The sequence below is a fragment of the Rana temporaria genome, chromosome 11 (assembly GCF_905171775.1).
Source record: "Rana temporaria chromosome 11, aRanTem1.1, whole genome shotgun sequence".
Taxonomy (NCBI): domain Eukaryota; kingdom Metazoa; phylum Chordata; class Amphibia; order Anura; family Ranidae; genus Rana; species Rana temporaria.
In genome coordinates this window covers 88,889,370-88,906,919 of record NC_053499.1, presented here as the reverse complement: position 1 = coordinate 88,906,919, position 17,550 = coordinate 88,889,370, and the positions used below count along the sequence as shown (strand labels likewise).

Here is a 17,550-nt window from a genome sequence, read left to right as displayed (position 1 = left end):
TCTGCCGTCGCAATCCATGTCTGACCCTCTAAAACAGGGACCTCTTCCAATAGTTGCAGGACATGTTTAGTATCTCTTAGATAAGCTTTGGTCTGCTGAATTGCTGGTTGCAAAAAATAATCAAGGTATTGCCCCATTCTCGCCGTAAGGGAATCGATCCTGTTAACAATGGGTCTTCCCGGTGGGTTTTCCTTGTCTTTATGTACTTTTGGAATTGTATATATCACCGGAATTCTACATGTTTCCGGTAGCAAAAAAAAACGATTCTTTTTTGCTCAATATGTCTCTTTTCACTAAAACTTATCAAATAAACGTGAACAGATGTTCAGAGTGATAAAAACAGCGCTATGAACAGGCAAACTCTGTTCAAAATTGATGTCCTGAATGAGTGATGGTGAGGTGGGTGGTCGCTAAATGGTATATATGCACCTAATACCAAACAACAATTATTTATAAATGCACCATGAAATGTGGATAAGTCACCCAAATAGGAGGGTGTAAGCTTACCACTGCAAATCTATAAGTGATTTGCTTACACACCATCAAATGATCCAGGTACTGCACGGGTTAAACCAACTTAGGAGGGGGTACATGAAAAGCAAAAAAACACACAGCATTCATAGTGTAGTGTGCCTGAACAGTATCCCCAGCAAAGTGTGGAACAATCCCCCTAGTTAATGCCCGTACAGTGTTGAAATAGCAAATGCACATAAACAAAAGTGGTTTCACTGATATCCTCCAGCCCACAGGGGCCGCGCGAGTGCTGCGGATGAGCTGGTCTCGTTCCCTCGCTGTGGTTGGCGGATGGTGGAGCGCGGTGGAACGCACTGTAGACTTCCGTGTAGCGTCTGTCTGTAGCCACGCCCTGACACGTTTTGTCACTTCTGACTTCGACTGAGGGCGTGGCTACGTGACGCCTTCATTATCTCTTTATACCCCAGCATCCGACGGCTATTGGTTGTGTCCTTACCGCCCACCGGATGTAATTGGTGCTAGTAGATCCGGACATTAAGATGGACATCAGCCGGGATGTATAATGGGTTTAAAAGAGAAAGAATGTTGGAAATCTAAACTGCACTTTAATGTGGCCCAAAAAGACCAAAATATGATGGAATCACAAATTCCTCGTTCTGTAACAGGATATGTGCCATTGGTAAATGGCACATACGAGGAAGAGTGTACTCCCACGGGTGAATCTTATCACTGGAAATAGTCTATTTATTAAGTATTAAGCATCATAAACGCTAATAGAGGTTTGTGGAAAGTGTAAAAAAAATTGTTAATATATATATATATATATATATATATATATATATGATTACATGTATAAGGAAAACTTACTCAGTTTAACATTAGTGACAGAGTGCTGGAACTGTAATGGGTAATAGCCAGTTGCAATTAAGATGGGAGTGTCTATTCGTTTTACCACTGCTACGTGTATGAATGGGCAGGGAAACTGTAATAAAGATCATGGGACACCCGTAGTTTGTGAAAACTCGGGGATATTTATGGATGTCCATTTAAGGATAGTGCATAACTGACACGTCGTGGAAATATATAGCTGCCACTGGATAGACTGTTGGTTTATATAATATACACAGATAGTGACAGCCTTATAGCAGAAATCTGAGTATTCTGTGATCACTTACACGGCATGTTAGTGAACCTCGCAGATGCACATAAAATGAGATGAGCATCTTGATGTGTAACCCGAAGTTCTATATGTTTAAAAAAAGTTGCACATTTGTAAGGAGATACTGGATGATCAGTGTACTGCACTTGGTTCTAGATTAACCTTATACTGCCAATGAAATTTTTCTCTATAGTAAAGTTGGTTATTGTTGTGTATAAAATACACATACAAAAATAGAATATAAATATATATATAAAAAAATGTATACAATATAAAGCCGCATGTGGTGCTAAAATTGTATAAAATATCTTAAAAGCTGTTTAAAAAACACTAAAGATATAAAAGAATATATATAAAAAAGTATATATAAAAAAACAGTGAAATGCAAAAGGAGATCACTGTTGATGGCATTTCTGGAGGCCAATTAAAACATCCATAAATACTCCATAAAGGGTGAATAAATGTATATAAAACAAGGGATCATACTGCTAGAGGCAGAGAAGTATAGTCGTGTGTATATAGTAATTATTCATGTATATATACGTGCATATATAGGGAAACATGAATATATGGAACAGCAGCATATATGATCATTTTATGATCATTTTGTGGGTGAAGGATGCAGGAATGCCCTTTAGGGCTTATGGGCGGTTTGTTGCTCTGACATACAGGCCAGGAGGGGTCTTTATTCACGCGGTACGTAAATTCTTGCATCAAAAATCGCTGATGAAACAGTTAATATCCAGATCAATATTTAGCCCCATTGGTGCTAATGTGCTTGCCAAATAAATCCATTCTGTTTCGCGCTTTGAAAGTTCTCTCACGTGGTTGCAACCCCTCCAGACAGGTTCAACATGGTCGATAGCCCAGAATTTCAGACCGGCAGGGTTACGGTTATGATGTAACAAAAAATGGAGAGACACATTGTGGTCCTTATATCCCAATTTAATGTTCGCAACGTGTTCCGCTATTCTAATTCTGAGTTTTCTCTTGGTTCGTCCAATGTACATTAAATGGCAAGGACACTCTAGCATGTAAACTACATGAGTGGTATTACATGTTATAAATGATTTAACTTGGAACTGAGTGTTGTTAGAAGAGGAGATGAAGGAATCGATACAGCTTCTTGGTCTATCAGCTTCTTTACAAGGAAGACATTTTTTGCAGGGGAAAAAAACATCTTTATCCCATATTGACGGTAATTTCTTTGGAGGGTCCAGGATCTTTTTCACCACCTTATCCCCAAAACTTATAGCCTTCCTGTATATGAAACCAGGTTTATTCGGGAGGACTGTGTTTAGTATCTTATCAAGAAATAAAATGTGCCAGTGATTCTTAAAAATTGATTCAACTTCTTTATATTGGCTATGGTACCCAGAGATAAAGCTCCACTCATGTATGTTTTTTCTTATCTGAGATTGTGTAGTGATAAGGCAACTGGAGCGAGGGAGTTGTCCAAGATCTTCAATGATTTTATCCAGGTGATTATTCTTATATCCCTTTTCCAAAAATGTCCCTTTAAGAAGGAGGGACTGTGATTTGAAGTCCATGTCATTACTGCAATTACGTTTGACGCGCATCAGTTGACCCTTCGGGATATTTTTTTAACCACATCGGATGGTGGCCACTTTGGATAGGCAGAAAGCTGTTTGCATCGGTTGGCTTGAAGTATACCTTGGTACCTAATTTATTGTTATCTCTAAAAATGTTGAGGTCCAGAAAGTGGATACTATCTTGATTATATTCACTGGTCAGGTTAATATTATATCTGTTTGTATTAAGATAGTTTAAAAATGCCTCCAATGTTAAAAGGGAACCCATTATACATCCCGGCTGATGTCCACCTTAATGTCCGGATCTACTAGCGCCAATTACATCCGGTGGGCGGTAAGGACACAACCAATAGCCGTCGGATGCTGGGGTATAAAGAGATAATGAAGGCGTCACGTAGCCACGCCCTCAGTCGAAGTCGGAAGTGACGAAACACGTCAGAGCGTGGCTACAGACAGACGCTACACGGAAGTCTACAGTGCGTTCCACCGCGCTCCACCATCCGCCAACCACAGCGAGGGAACGAGACCAGCTCATCCGCAGCACTCGCGCGGCCCCTGTGGACAGGAGGATACCGGTGAAACCACTTTTGTTTATGTGCATTTGCTATTTCAACACTGTACGGGCATTAACTAGGGGGATTGTTCCACACTTTGCTGGGGATACTGTTCAGGCACACTACACTATGAATGCTGTGTGTTTTTTTGCTTTTCATGTACCCCCTCCTGAGTTGGTTTAACCCGTGCAGTACCTGGATCATTTGATGGTGTGTAAGCAAATCACTTATAGATTTGCAGTGGTAAGCTTATACCCTCCTATTTGGGTGACTTATCCACATTTCATGGTGGATTTATAAATAATTGTTGTTTGGTATTAGGTGCATATATACAATTTAGCGACCACCCACCTCACCATCACTCATTCAGGACATCAATTTTGAACAGAGTTTGCCTGTTCATAGCGCTGTTTTTATCACTCTGAACATCTGTTCACGTTTATTTGATAAGTTTTAGTATTTACTTTTATAGATGGTTCTCCATTTATTTTAAATAGCTGCTTTTTTAGAACAACACCACTCACATATTGGTATTGTTTCTACACCTATATATACAGTTGTATTCAAAATTATTCAACCCCCACTGAAATTGTTTGTTTTGCCCAGTTTGACATTGATTTTGATCATTCAGTCATCCTGCTTACAATTAAATCAAAGAGGCACGTGTAGGTCAGACAAATATAACATAACATTTATAATGAAATAACCACAAATGTATTTTCTGTGCTCACATCATTATCAGTTTTATTCAACCCCCAAGTGACGTTCCATCTTAATACTTAGTACAACATCCTTTTACAGTTATAACAGCTTTTAAACTTGAAGCATAGCTTGACACAAGTGTCTTGCAGCGATCTACAGGTATCTTCGCCCATTCGTCATGGGCAAAAGCCTCCAGTTCAGTCACATTCTTAGGCTTGCGCACTGCAACTGCTTTCTTTAAGTCCCACCAGAGGTTCTCAATCGGATTTAAGTCTGGTGACTGCGATGGCCACTCCAAAATGTTCCAGCCTTTAATCTGCAACCATGCTCTAGTGGACTTGGAGGTATGCTTGGGATCATTGTCCTGTTGAAAGGTCCAACATCTCCCAAGCCTCAGGTTTGTGACGGACTGCATCACATTGTTAACCAATATCTCCTGGTACTGAAGAGAATTCATGGTACCTTGCACACGCTGAAGCTTCCCTGTACCTGCAGAAGCAAAACAGCCCCAAAGCATGATTGACCCCCCGCCATACTTCACAGTAGGCAAGGTGTTCTTTTCATCATAGGCTTTGTTCTTCCTCCTCCAAACATAGCGTTGATCCATGGGCCCAAACAGTTTCACCAGTCCACAGAACACAATCCCAAAACTTCTGTGGTTTGTCCACATGACTTTCGGCATACTGCAGTCGACTCTTCTTATTCTTTGGAGACAGCAAGGGGGTGCGCCTGGGAGTTCTGGCATGGAGGCCTTCATTACGCAGTGTGCGCCGTATTGTCTGAGCAGAAACTTCAGTACCCACATCTGACAAATCTTTTCTCAGTTCCTCAGCAGTCACAAGGGGACTTTTCTCCACTCTACGCTTCAGGTAGCGCACAGCAGTCGAAGTCAGCATCTTCTTTCTGCCACGACCAGGTAGCGTTTCAACAGTGCCCTTTGCCTTGAATTTGCGAATGATGCTTCCTATGGTGTCTCTTGGTATGTTTAACATCTTTGCAATCTTCTTATAGCCATGGCCCTTCCTGTGAAGAGTAATCACCTCTTCTATTGTCTTCCTGGACCATTCCCTTGACTTCACCATGTTTGTAACCACACCAGTAAATGTCTAGAAGGAGCTGAGTATCACAGTCATTTTAAAGCTGCCTGATTGGTGCTTATTAGGCTTTATTGCTGCTTCCTGACATCCACAGGTGTTTTCAATACCTGATTGAAAACACTTCAATGAACCTCTGTTCTTCAGAGTGGTAGTCTTTAAGGGGTTGAATAATTGTGTAAATGAAGAATTCACAAAATAAACATTTACTACTGTATTACAAAACCAATTGATGTCATTTTAGTTGCATATGGTTCTTTAAGAAGTCCTTGTAGGATTTCATTCTGAATACAATTACAAATGTACACTGAATTCCCTAAAACCCTTAACAGCATTGGGGGGTTGAATAATTTTGAACACAACTGTAGTTTGTCACCACCTCACTATCACTTTGGTTGAGGGGTCAATTCGCTACCTGGCGCCGGAAGTGCAGCAGTAGGCCTTTTCACTGCACCCCCTTTTCTATGTCTCTTTTCACACCTAGACGAATCAATTGTTTTAGTTGTTCTTTATATTTGGAGGTGGGATTTCCAGAGAATTTAGTGTAGGTCTCAACATCTTCCAATTGTCTCAAAAGTTCTGAGTTATATTGTTCCTTAGATTGAACTACGACGCCACCTCCTTTGTCAGCAGGTCGAATCACGATGTCTTTAAATTTTTTCAGGGAATGGATACCCTTCCTGATCTGTATGGGGTCCATCACCTTTTTTAATTTTAAACCATCAAGGTCCTGCAAGACCAATTTTTTAAAAACTTCAATATGTGGATTATTGCTGACCTGTGGGTTAAACACCGAATTGTTGCGCAGTGTGCTATGTTGAATGGGATTTGTGGATGTGGTAGATCCATGTTTGATTGGGTTTCCTAAAAAGTACTTCTTAATGTTCATTTTCCTAACATATTTTTGTATGCCTATATAGGTTTCAAATGTATTTAAGTTTTTCACCGGTGCATGTTTAAGGCCACCTTCCAGCACAAGTAGTTCTTCTGGGGTGAGTGTCTTTCCACTTAGGTTGAAGACCCCCTCTCCTTTTCCAGTCTTTTTCTTTTTGGATCTCTTTCCTGATCTACATCCCCGTTTTCTGTGGATGTTCGGGTTTCCTTTTCGTTTGGAGGTCTTCTTGGAGATCTTTGGAGTTCTTTGGTTCTTCTTGGAGAAAGATCCTCCTGTGTCCGCCTCCTTGGGGATAGATAGGGATCCTGAGGGTACCTCCTCGGGGAGTAGTCCCTCCGATCCCTGTCTAAAAAAGACCCCTGGGAATCATATCCATAATAGGGTGCATGATATGGGTGGTGGTATTGATATTGAGGTAGGGGTTCAAAGCAATTATAGGTCGGAATAGGGCTCCGTTGCGGATAATTATAGTAGTGGGGATAATGAGGGTTGGGATTAGGGATTCTCTCTTCCGAATTTCGACGATTTCAATGTGGTTTCTTGAAGGGTTTCTTAAAAGGTTTTTTTGTACGTGTAGTTTGAGGTGTTTGATGGCGTTGTCCTTCGCCATCTTTTTGTTCTTGTCCCCCTCTCATTGGTAGAGGTGCTTGGTCTTGCCAACCTAGATGTTTATTAGGTTTAGTTGTACTCGGGTCTTGAGTATATTCTTCCTTTTCAGGTGTTGAGTATGTTGAAGTGGGTAATGGAGGCTAAAGTCTTATTCAGTTGAGTGGCTAATTTTTTTAAATCAGTTGAATCCTTAAAAGGTTCTAAAAGGTGTTTTGTTTCTTCTATTATTGTATCCATAGCCCGCATCTTCTTTTGTTTCCATTTAAGGAGAAAATGGATGGCTTCCAAACTCTTATTGTAAAAGTGGAACCCTTCATCCATAGATTGTTTGTCCAGAAGACCATCATTGGGGGGAACATCCCACCTCAGTCTTCTCGGAACAATTTTTTCTTTCAAATACCTGTCAAATGTGTGGATATCCCACCAAAGATTTACCTTCCTCTCCATGGTGTGTGCCAAAACTCTAAATTGGCTATTGAGGTCGGTTTTCCTAATATTGTGGATACCATTAAACACTTCATCTAGATTCACATTGCGGTGTTCCATATAAGAGAACACTTCCATGGCAGCAGCTAAAGTGGTGTTAGAGTGGGGGTACAACAAATAAGGGTGAACTAAAGCGCTAGCCAACAGTGAAAAATGACTGGTGTGCAAACAAAATGCAACCACGAGAAACAAACAGTGAAAAAAAGTCCTTACAGTGAAAAATGAAAATCAAAATAAGAATAAAAGTCCAAAAGTCCAAAAGTCCATAGTGGGTGCAAAAAAATGTGTAACAACTGATTCAGAAACTCCTGCCAATGGATGATAATGCAACAATCTGGAAGGATCTTCACAGGTATTGAGCTCACAGAGCGCTTACCTCCAAACAGCAGAAAATGCGCCTGAACAAATTCCTTAGGCCACTGGAATGGAATTTGGGTCGTCCTCTGTAGATGGAAGCAGTCCCAGTCCACAGCACGATAAGATTAGCTCACCACGACAACCATGAGTGGATCATAGGTGGATGTGATTGTATATCACATATATGACCTCACATTATAGATTGTGACCACTGCAGTATTGCTACACTGTTTTCTTTCATTATTTCAGTTTGCGCTCATCACTTGAATTTTCATACCTTTGTTTTGTTGTTGGCACATATTAGATTTGAGCAGCATTTTGTTTGCACACCAGTCATTTTTCACTGTTGGCTAGCGCTTTAGTTGACCTTTATTTGTTGTACCCCCACTCTAACACCACTTTAGCTGCTGCCATGGAAGTGTTCTCTTATATGGAACACTGCAATGTGAATCTAGATGAAGTGTTTAATGGTACCCACAATATTAGGAAAACCGACCTCAATAGCCAATTTAGAGTTTTGGCACACACCATGGAGAGGAAGGTTAATCTTTGGTGGGATATCCACACATTTGACAGGTATTTGAAAGAAAAAATTGTTCCGAGAAGACTGAGGTGGGATGTTCCCCCCAATGATGGTCTTCTGGACAAACAATCTATGGATGAATGGTTCCACTTTTACAACGATAAGAGTTTGGAAGCCATCCATTTTCTCCTTAAACGGAAACAAAAGAAGATGTGGGCTATGGATACAATAATAGAAGAAACAAAACACCTTTTAGAACCTTTTAAGGATTCAACTGATTTAAAAAAATTAGCCACTCAACTGAATAAGACTTTAGCCACCAAAGACCTTGAAGTTCAACAAAGAAAAACCAAAAAATACCAACGAGATACATCGGATTACAAAGCGGATCAGGTGTTCAAATGGCAGGCCAAAACTATGCCTCCATTACCCACTTCAACATACTCAACACCTGAAAAGGAAGAATATACTCAAGACCCGAGTACAACTAAACCTAATAAAAATCTAGGTTGGCAAGACCAAGCCCCTCCACCATTGAGAGGGGGACAAGAACAAAAAGATGGTGAAGAACAACGCCATCAAACACCTCGAACTATGCGCACAAAAAAAACTTTTAAGAAACCCTTCAAGAAACCATATTGGAATCGTCGAAATTCGGAGAGAGAATATAGGGATAATCGAGGATCGGTTTACAATCAACCGCCTCCTAATCCTAACCCTCATTATCCCCACTACTATAATTATCCGCAAAGGAGCCCTATTCCGACCTATAATCGCTTTGAACCCCTACGTCAATATCAAGACCACCACCTATATCATGCACCCTATTATGGATATGATTCCCAGGGGTCTTTTTTAGACAGGGATCGGAGGGACTACTCTCCGAGGAGGTACCCTCAGGATCCCTATCCATCCCCAAGGAGGCGGACACAGGAGGATCTTTCTCCAAGAAGAACCAAAGAACTCCAAAGATCTCCAAGAAGACCTCCAAACGAAAAGGAAACCCGAACATCCACAGAAAACGGGGATGTAGATCAGAAAAGAGATCCAAAAAGAAAAAGACTGGAAAAGGAGAGGGGGTCTTCAACCTAAGTGGAAAGACACTCACCCCAGAAGAACTACTTGTGTTGGAAGGTGGCCTTAAACATGCACCGGTGAAAAACTTAAATACATTTGAAACCTATATAGGCATACAAAAATATGTTAGAAAAATGAACATTAAGAAGTACTTTTTAGGAAACCCAATCAAACATGGATCTACCACATCCACGTCCACAAATCCCATTCAACATAGCACACTGCACAACAATTCAGTGTTTAACCCACAGGTCAGCAATAATCCACATATTGAAGTTTTTTAAAAAATTGGTCTTGCAGGACCTTGATGGTTTAAAATTAAAAAAGGTGATGGACCCCATACAGATCAGGAAGGGTATCCATTCCCTGAAAAAACGTAAAGACATCGTGATTCGACCTGCTGACAAAGGAGGTGGCGTCGTAGTTCAATCTAAGGAACAATATAACTCAGAACTTTTGAGACAATTGGAAGATGTTGAGACCTACACTAAATTGTCTGGAAATCCCACCTCCAAATATAAAGAACAACTAAAACAATTGATTCGTCTAGGTGTGAAAAGAGACATATTGAGCAAAAAATAATTGTTTTTTTTGCTACCGGAAAAATGTAGAATTCCGGTGATATATACAATTCCAAAAGTACATAAAGACAAGGAAAACCCACCGGGAAGACCCATTGTTAACAGGATCGATTCCCTTACGGCGAGGATGGGGCAATACCTTGATTATTTTTTGCAACCAGCAATTCAGCAGACCAAAGCTTATCTAAGAGATACTAAACATGTCCTGCAACTATTGGAAGAGGTCCCTGTTTTAGAGGGTCAGACATGGATTGCGACGGCAGATGTATCTTCCTTATACACTATAGTGAAACATCATCAAGCCTGTAGTGCCACAAAATGGCTTCTAAGGAACTACACTATGCTTATCTTTAAACAACGCAAGTTTCTCATCAAGTGTCTAGAATTTTGCCTTGAATCAAATTATTTTTGGTATAACCAAACATATTTTAATCAGAGCACAGGAATTGCTATGGGCGCTAAATTTGCGCCCTCAGTCGCCAATGCCTTTATGGCTCAGTGGGAAGAAAATGTGATCTATTCCGATACCCCAACTGAATTAGTCTTTTACAAAAGGTATATAGACGACGTGCTCATGGTTTGGAAGGGTACTAAAGAAACATTTGAGACATTTTGCACAGATTTGAACACTAATAATAACAACATTACATTAGTGTTCAACATTAGTGACAAATCTGTCAACTTTTTGGATTTGGACATCACCATAGTACAAAATAAGCTGGTCACTAAAACACACTTCAAAAGTGTTGACACAAATAGTTATTTATCACTAAATAGCTGTCATTATAAATCATGGTTGCTAAATATTCCCAAAGGACAGCTATCCCGGATTAAACAGAATTGCACGAACAATACGGATTTCCTATCACAAGCTGAGTTTATAGGAGAAAGGTTTAAAACGAAAGGATACTCAGACGAATTTATTCAGAAACAGATCCAAGTAGTTTCGGAACTTGATAGAACCAGGGCCGTTTGAAAGAATTAGGGGGCCCCAAGCAAAATGGACATGGAGGCCCCCCCCCCCGCACACACAGCGCAGAACCACAGCAAGCAGAAAACCAACAGCTGGGTGGATGGAAGGGGTGATGGTGGGGCAAGATGAATCACTAGTGCCCCAGCGTAGCATGACATATAAAAGAGGGCTGCATATGGTGTAGATCAGGGATATGCAATTAGCGGACCTCCAGCTGTTGCAGAACTACAATTCCCATGAGGCATAGCAAGACTCTGACAGCCACAAGCATGACACCAGAGTCAGAAGCATGATGGAACTTGTAGTTTTGCAACAGCTGGAGGTCCGCTAATTGCATATCCCTGGTGTAGATCAACCAATGAATTTTATTTATAAAAATATCTTACAAATCAGTGTAAATATGGCCAAAAAAAGTGATCACACAATGGTAAAATATAAATAAAAGCAATGTGGGAAGCATAAAGATGCCAGCATGACCTACCTGACCAACCTGATCCCTACACTGATCCCTACACTAACCTACCTGATCCCTACACTAACCTACCTATTCCCTACACTAACCTACCTGATCCCTACACTAACCTACCTGATCCCTACACTAACCTACCTGATCCCTACACTAACCTACCTGATCCCTACACTAACCTACCTAATCCCTACACTAACCTACCTAATCCCTACTCTAACCTACCTAATCCCTACTCTAACCTACCTGATCCCTACACTGACAAACGCTGTCACTGTTCCATCAAATGCTCCTACTGTGCCCCCCCCCTGTCTGATAGAGGGGGTGGTTGGAGAGAGGGGGTGGCGCCCTTATGGACACACTGCCTCTAGATCAGTGTTTCTCAACCTTTTTCCAGTCGGGGCGCCCTTGAAAAATATTTTCAGTCTTGAGGCACCCCTGTCCAAGACTTGGTTCACGTCGCTGTGTGTTGCGGAACACGCGCAAAATCGCGCTCGTTCTTGACACACAGACAAATGCTCTGCTCTTTAGGGGTGCCATTAATTCTTAATGGTGCACCATCCATTGGCAAACATGGGTTGCTTTTGTGGTGGCACAATTTAAAAAAAGGGTCGGGGACTTCTTTCCCCGCATTACTGCGGGTAGGGAATTGATTGGGCTGCCCTACACGCAGCACGCATCCAAGAACCAAGAGCTTGTTCACATGTCAGGCTGGAGGGGCAGTAAAACCACATGGTTGAGCTGTTTTTACCACCCCCAACTTTTGCCCCTTTAGCTGCAGAGGCAACAGCTGGGGGTGTAAACATGCTGTGGCTGCAGCTGGAGGTATACCCAGGGTGATTGGGGCTGCACTGCAACTACCCCGCAACTGTGTGCATTGCATTTACGGGCTTAAAACAGGTGGTAAGGAGGCAAGATATGCCTCTTTACTGGCTGACAAATGCCCCTGAAAAGCGATATGAACACAAATTGCTTTTCAGAGGAGCAGCAGTCCTTGCTGCTATCTCGAACAAGCCCTACAAAAGTAGTTCTGATGGTACAGGAATAGGGGGGTCAGGATTAAAAGTAACATACATACAGACAGATGCGCACGCACACAAACAGACACACGTACAAACACACACAGTGTGTGTGTTTGTACGTGTGTCTGTTTGTGTGCGTGCGCATCTGTCTGTATGTATGTTACTTTTAATCCGACCCCCCTATTCCTGTACCATCAGAACTACTTTTGTCACACACACACTAACAGACATGCACACATACACTGAAAGAAGAACTGTCAGAGCTGCACAACAACCAATCAGATCCAGAGTGCTGTAGCAATGAATGGAGGATGTGGGGTGTCAGTGACTGTGACAGCTGGTTATTCATAGTAGAGCCCCCCCTCACCACCTTACCCTTGGCCTCGCAGTCAGCGCAGTACTTGTTGTCCTCCTCCCTCAGCATACGAGACAGGATGGCCTGGTGCTGCTCATTCAGCTTCAGGGCCTTCTCCCTCTCTGAGCAGGTGGCCATGTCTGCGGGCAGGGGAGCAGTGTTGGTCATGGTGGCTCTACTCTTTCTTCTTCCCCCTCAGGGAAAAGCGCGCCAGGCAGAGTTCAGAACGGCACCCACGGCTCTCACGTCACAGAAGCAGTGCGTGCGTTCGACCCTCCCATAGCAACCGATGACGTATTCGGTTGGCAAGGCGCGGTCGGGAGGCCCGCACAGCCAGCACAGCTTCCCGAGTGTCGGGAAGTGAGTTTTACACAGCGGACCGGCACCGCTATAAAGACAAATGCCCAGCAGTAATGTTACAATATTTGGGGTCATTTTGCCGCGGCACACCTGGGGACTCCTCGCGGCACACCAGTGTGCCGCGGCACACTGGTTGAGAAACGTTGCTCTAGATAAACAAGACCCCCAGCTAGGAGGACTGTGTGTGGGGGGGGGGTGATAAGAAGGGGGTCCCTAATAAAGGAATCCCCCTCTCTTCCCCCTCCAGTTATGAGGATTGCAGGGGGTGATATTAGGGGACCCCCATCCAGGAAAATAGGAGCTTCGAGAACTGCAGGGGGGTGATGTGAGGACCTTGCTCACCCCCTCTAATAGAAAAAAAGAGCACTGGCCAGGAAGACTGCAGACCCCAGAAGGTGAATAGTGTGTGACTGTGAACAGATGCAGAAAGTCATTACACACACACACAGCAGCCCCAGAGGGGGAGGAGGGGGGGAGACTCACAGTAAGATGAGGAGGAAGAATTCCTGCACAGCTCCGATGTCTGCAGCTCTGGGCTGTCTGTCACTGCTGCTTCTGTGTTCTCCATGCTGTTTGCTGAAACTTCTTCTCTCCCTTCACCAAGTGTGGACAAACGATCCCGGGCTCTGCACAAGGGGGAGGGTGGAGGCGGGGAGAAATATGTGCCCCCTTCCCTTATTGGTCAAAGCTGTGAAAGCAGACAGTAAGGGAGAGGAGGATTGGTGCTACAGGGCTGCCACTATTTGATCGGGTCTCGAGCAGATTCAAAACCAAGCACTAGCGCGCCGCAGAGGAGGAGGAAGTGAAATCCTCCTCCACCTTCAAGCAGGGCAGTGACGTCACTGGTTGCCAGATGCTAGGCGGCTATAGCAACCAGTGATTTGGTGTATAGTCAGGTGGAGGCGGAGCCAGAGCCAAAGCTATGGTGGCTCAGTCCCATGATTTCCTGAATCATGTTCCCAGTGTTCTTTTTATTCAGGGACAATGAACGTGGGCACCCTAGTTGGGGGCCCCCTTCCAGCTGGGGGCCCCAAGCAATTGCTTGCATTGCCTCTCCTGTTCCAACGGGCCTGGATAGAACCACTATGTTACAAGGTAATGTGAAAAAACAGTGGGATATGATGGCTCCTGCCATCATTTTGGACTATAACATTCAACATAAAGATGTGGAAAAATTGATTAAAAAATATTGGCATGTTTTGAAAGGAGACAAACGCCTGAAACAAATTTTGTCAGAAAAACCTAACATCGTATATAAAAGAGCTCCTACGATCAGAGATCTTATAGTGAAAAACGTAGTTGACCCTTCACCAAGGAGTGGCTACACGTTCTTCAACACAAAGGGTTTTGTCCAATGCAAGTACTGTTATGCCTGCAAACATTCTAAAGGTCCCCAACAAAAAAGGACACAATTTGTGGCTACTCATACCAATGAGTGCCATCAAATTAGGGACTTTATAAGTTGTAACACGGAAGGTGTGGTGTATGTGCTACAATGTACTTGCAAATTGCAGTACGTAGGAAGAACTAAGCGAGCATTAATGGTTTGGATAAAGGAACATATTGTGAATATAGAAAAGGGCTTTCCCAAGCACAGTATCAGTAGACATTTTGCGGAAAAACATAACAAAGACCCCAAACAACTATCTTTCTGGGGTATAGATAAATGTAACAAACCTTGGAGAGGGGCCCATCTGGTTAGAACTATTAGCCAGAAGGAATCTCAGTGGATTCACTCTCTAAATACATTAGTACCCAACGGGTTAAATGTTGAGTTCGATTTAAATAGCTTTTTAAGTAATTTTTAGTCATCATTAACCGTTTTTGCATGTTTTAGGCATGTGTTGATTCAATATGTTCAATGTAGTAGACTGGTTCTTTATCATATAACATCATGATGTAAGTGGAAGGGGTACTCTGCATTCCGGTCTACTCGATTTACCTACATTGTAGCGTTTTAAGTTGAGTTCCATATTTTGGTGCAATTTGCCCATTGGCATCATTAAATATGTAACCTTTTAACACAATTTTTTAATTTTTTATTCTTTGAGGGGTTCACCATAGACACCATCATTAATTATGTCTGCCTATGGATTATGGTGATGACGCTCAATAGTAGATCTATGAGCCATGTCTGGTATATCTTGCCAGTTGATTATTTCTTTGGCGAGTTTTTAACAGTTTTTATTAACTTTTATATATTTATATAGACAGTTTTATCCTAGTAGAAATAAAATTGAGGTCCTTTACACTCATTATGAGTGCACTATATTTGTTGTCCCTGCAGTCCTTGTTTCAATTTTTGGACTGGTTTTCCATGTTTTGTCTTTTCCCTCTTCCAAAATGGCCATGGTGCTTTTCTCTATACTTTTTTGAGATTCAAAATGGCCGCAGGTCGATTTCCGCTTTTCACCTATATAAGGAAGTATCGTTTAGCCAATCAGTAACCTCTGATGAAGTCACGTGACGTGACGCAACGCGTAAGGTTCCAGACGTGACCGGAAGTGACGTGTTACCCCGACCGTCCAACCAGAAGTGCCTGTGTTTGGCTTTTTTAACCGTTTTTCTTGTAAGCAAGTTTTTAGCTTCATTAAACCAATTGAGTTTTACATGTTTCACGATGAGAGTTTGCATTTCTTTACTCCACCTATGATCCACTCATGGTTGTCGTGGTGAGATGATCTTATCGTGCTGTGGACCGGGACTGCTTCCATCTACAGAGGACGCCCCAAATTCCATTCCAGTGGCCTAAGGAATTAGTTCAGGCGCATTTTCTGCTGTTTTGAGGTAAGCGCTCTGTGAGCTCAATACCTGTGAAGATCCTTCCAGATTGTTGCATTATCATCCATTGGCAGGAGTTTCTGAATCAGTTGTTACACATTTTTTTGCACCCACTTAATTTTGGAATTTTATTCTTATTTTGATTTTCATTTTTCACTGTAAGGACTTTTTTTCACTGTTTGTTTCTCGTGGTTGTATGTGATTGTATATCACATATATGACCTCACATTATAGATTGTGACCACTGCAGTATTGCTACACTGTTTTCTTTCATTATTTCAGTTTGCGCTTATCACTTGAATTTTCATACCTTTGTTTTGTTCTTAGCACATATTAGATTTGAGCAGCATTTTGTTTGCCCACCAGTCATTTTTCACTGTTGGCTAGCGCTTTAGTTCACCTTTATTTGGTATAATTGTTATATTTACATTTTGTTCATCAGTTTTTACTTTTATATTGTATATATTTTTCCATTTCTGACATTGTATATCAGTAGCGCCGCACTTGTTTTTCCCTTCACACTTTGTCACAAATTCATCTGTTTGTTGGTGCAGGCAGCTTTTTTCCATTATACATTTTATGGGCAGCGCAGTATTATACCTTTTCCACCAGATAAACATGTATTGTAAGTAGGCAATAGTTAAGAAAGTGATTTTTTTTGTTACATTTTGCCCTCCTATTGACTCCAAGATATATTGGAGTCAATGGGAAAGTGAATTTTCATTATATTATCCATGATGTATGATATATCCTCTCCTAAAACACGATAAGAATAAAATGAAATATTTAAATTAAAGTAGAACTATAGGCAAAAAAAAATTTCATTATGGATAGGATAGGGAAGTTTAAACCCCTGTCTGATTTTTTATTTATTTTTTTCATCTGTGTCCCATTTTGGAGATTTACCTTCACTTCCTGTCCAATAGCTAAAAAGAAGTGAGAGGAAATCCATGCAAATGAAAGGAAACCCTTAAAACCCCCCCTGGTTGTAAGAGCGCTAATTGGGAGATTTGCCCTCTATTACTTTTTTGGAGGCAACCCAAAATTTGGGATTTTCATTTACTCTCCCTAATTGGGACACAGACACCAATAAAAATTCATCTCTACTCTAGCCAAACGAAAAAAAAAAAAAACATTTGGGGCCAGATCCACGTAGCGCAGCGCATATATCCGCCGGGCATAGCGTATCTAAGATACACTACGCCGCCGTAACTTTTTTTTTTTGAATCCTCAAAGAATTTTTGCCGTAAGTTACGGCGGCATAGTGTATCTTTGGCAGCGTAAGGGCGCGGATTTCAAATGGATGTAATGGGGGCGTGTTTTATGTAAATACGTTGTGACCCGACGTAAACAACGTTTTTTTTTACGGCGCATGCGCCGTCCGTGGGGGGATCCCAGTGCGCATGCTCAAAATGAAACCGGAACAAGCCAATGTTCTAAGACGGTGACGTCATTCTATGTAAATCCCTATTCGCGAACGACTTGCGTAAACGACGTAAAAAAATCAAAATGTGAGGCGGGAACGACGG

The 17,550-nt window shown here is 41.9% G+C and overlaps 1 protein-coding gene across 1 annotated transcript in view; it reads right to left on the bottom strand.

Moving 5' to 3' along the window:
* NRN1L (neuritin 1 like) overlaps positions 1-17,550 on the bottom strand; it is a 132,122-nt gene that overhangs the window by 54,403 nt on the left and 60,169 nt on the right. The gene's annotated exons all lie outside the window — the stretch shown is intronic.